The sequence below is a fragment of the Glycine soja genome, unplaced genomic scaffold (assembly GCF_004193775.1).
Source record: "Glycine soja cultivar W05 unplaced genomic scaffold, ASM419377v2 Super-Scaffold_78, whole genome shotgun sequence".
Classification (NCBI taxonomy): domain Eukaryota; kingdom Viridiplantae; phylum Streptophyta; class Magnoliopsida; order Fabales; family Fabaceae; genus Glycine; species Glycine soja.
The window spans coordinates 761139-764186 of NW_021143573.1; the positions used below are offsets into that span (position 1 = coordinate 761139).

The following is a 3048-nucleotide window of genomic DNA, read 5'->3' on the forward strand; positions in this document are numbered from 1 at the left end:
GAGCTTTCATAGGAAAATAAATTGCTATTATGGCCTTTCTTCAAGAGGAAGGGCTTCCTTTATAACTTTTTAATTATCTTACTTTGAACCATAAAAGAAAAAGTAACAGCTAAATGGACCCAAAAAAGGTGATAAATACACCCAATGAAGAATCATTGAATTCCCACCAACAATTCCTTCATACATTCACCAACCACATCCTCAACGCCATTCCCATTCAATTCCCTCTCATTTATGAAGCTCAACCCAACCAGACCCCACCTTGCTCTTTACTTTTTTCCCTTACTGGTTCATACTGGCCTGCATATTATTACAGTCTCAGCCAAATTCATTCACTCAGTGAAAAAAAATATATTCTTTTCTTCTTATTTATAAGATTTAAATTTAAAATTATATTTATTTATTTTTATAACACTTAATATATAATATTTTTGTATTAATTATTTTTATATTAAAAATATTCCTTACTAAAACAAACAAAAATTAATAAATTATTGGATGAGAGAAATATTAATGACAATAATAATTTTTAAAAAAATTATAAATTTAAAATAAATTTATTTTTATCTATTAAATTAATTATTTTTCTTAAACTCATGAATTAGATTTTGAGTGTTATACAAGGATAACTTTTTTTTTTCTTTTGTTTTTGATTCATAGAGATCTAGCTGAGCCCCTACTAAAGGGTTCTGTTATATAGATAATGCACCTTAGCTTTGAGATCAAGACAAAGACACTAATAGTTTCCTTTTTGCAGTGCATGGTTTCTTTCTTTCTTTTTTCTTTTTTTTTTTAAAAAAAAAAATCTTTGTCTTTCGTCGGTCTCAGGGATCTCCAAATCCAGACAAAGAAGGGTCTCTCACATGTTCTTTGTTAAAAGTCCATAACCTTTGAGTTACATCAGAGTCACTACTCACTTCATTTTCTTGAAAATCACAGTACTGGTAGTTGCAACCCTGTAGCTTTGTCCTTCTACTCTCTTCTCCACTCTACAGTAAAAAAAATTATCGTTTTCTCTTTTTTTTATCAGTATTTTCCTTTGGATACAAAAGATCGTGCGAGATAAATTTGGAAGGTAGAAAAGCATTGGTTTCTCTTCAAGTTGTGGTGTTAAAGTTCTGAGAAGAGCATTTTTCAAGGTGGTATAGTTTTTTGCAACATTTTTCTCAGTTTTTGATATCACTCAGTCACTCACTGATGGGTTTGGAAGTGTTTGGTTCTGTTCTAGTTCTGACACTCTTCTTGAAGCACTTGGCATCTCAGCAACCAAACACTGATGATTTCTTTGTGTCAGAGTTCTTGAAGAAGATGGATTTAGCATCCTCCCAGGTCTACAACTTTTCTTCAGCTTCTGTTGTTCATGGCATGGGGTTTCATGTGATGCCAAGAGAGAACATGTTGTTGGGTTAGTCTTTTCTGGCATGGGAATTTCTGGTCCTGTTCCAGATACTACCATAGGAAAGCTCAGCAAGCTTCAAGCTTTGGACCTTAGCCACAACAAAATCACGGACTTGCCTTCTGATTTCTGGAGTTTTGGCTTGCTCAAGAGCCTTAACCTCTCCTCCAATCAGATTTCTGGTTCATTGACTAACAACATTGGAAACTTTGGTTTGCTACAAGTGTTTGACTTGTCCAGCAACAATTTCTCTGGGCAAATTCCTGAAGCTATTAGTTCACTGATGAGTCTGAAAGTCCTCAAACTTGACCACAACAGGTTCCAGCAAAGAATACCTTCTGGGATTCTCAAGTGTCACTCTCTAGTTTCCATTGACCTTTCTTCAAATCAACTAAGTGGGCAGTTCCAGATGGTTTTGGTGATGCTTTTCCTAATCTCATTTCCTTGAACCTTGCTGGGAATAGTATTAATGGCAGTGATTTAGATGTTTCTGGGTTGAAGTCCATTGTGAGTCTCAACATATCAGGCAATTCCTTTAATGGTTCTGTGATGAGTATGTTTCATGGAAGGCTTGAGGTCATGGACCTTAGCAGAAACCAATTTGAAGGTCACATTTCTCAGGTACACTCCATCTCTAACTACAATTGGTCTCATTTAGTTTATTTGGATTTGTCAGAGAATCAGCTGGTTGGGGAGATTTTCCAAAATTTGAATGAATCCAAGAATCTAAAGCACCTTAATCTTGCTCACAATAGATTTAGCAGACAGAAATTCCCCAAGATTGAAATGCTCTCGAGATTGGAATATCTGAACTTGTCCAAAACTAGTCTGATTGGTTACATTCCTGCTGAAATCTCAAAACTTAGTAATTTGAGTGCACTTGATGTTTCTATGAATCATCTTATAGGGAAAATCCCTTTACTAAGCAATAAAAACCTCCAAGTTCTTGACCTTTCAAACAACAATTTGAGTGGAGATGTCCCTTCATCAGTCATAGAAAAACTTCCTTTAATGGAGAAATACAACTTCTCTTATAATAACTTAACCTTCTGTGCTTTGGAAATCAAACCAGCTATCCTCCTAACAGCATTCCATGGATCAGTGAACAGTTGCCCAATTGCTGCAAACCCAAGTCTTCTCAAAAAAGAGCCACTCAAGATAAGGGAATGAAGCTAGCTCTGGCGTTGACCCTCTCAATGATATGCTTGGTTGCTGGGCTTTTGCTTCTAGCATTTGGTTGCCTTAAGAAGACAAAACCATGGCCTGTTAAGCAAACTTCATACAAAGAAGAACACAACATGTCAGGTCCATTTTCATTCCACACTGATTCAACCACTTGGGTGGCTGACGTTAAGCAAGCGACATCTGTCCCAGTAGTAATCTTCGACAAGCCACTGTTAAATATTACATTCGCAGATCTATTGGCTGCAACTTCAAATTTTGATAGGGGTACCCTTTTGGCTGAAGGAAAATTTGGGCCTGTTTATAGAGGTTTTCTACCTGGTGGTATTCAAGTAGCAGTTAAAGTTCTGGTAGTTGGATCTACTCTGACAGATAAAGAAGCTGCAAGAGAGCTTGAGTATCTTGGTAGAATCAAGCACCCCAATCTTGTTCCTCTAACTGGATACTGTGTAGCTGGGGATCAGAGGATT

At 36.3% G+C, this 3048-nt stretch overlaps 1 pseudogene across 1 annotated transcript; it reads left to right on the top strand.

Moving 5' to 3' along the window:
* Positions 1 to 727: 727 nt before the first annotated feature.
* On the top strand, positions 728 to 3042 carry LOC114404081 (annotated as a pseudogene). Its single transcript, XR_003664802.1, has one exon. The product of XR_003664802.1 is annotated as a probable LRR receptor-like serine/threonine-protein kinase At2g24230 (transcript).
* Positions 3043 to 3048: the final 6 nt, after the last annotated feature.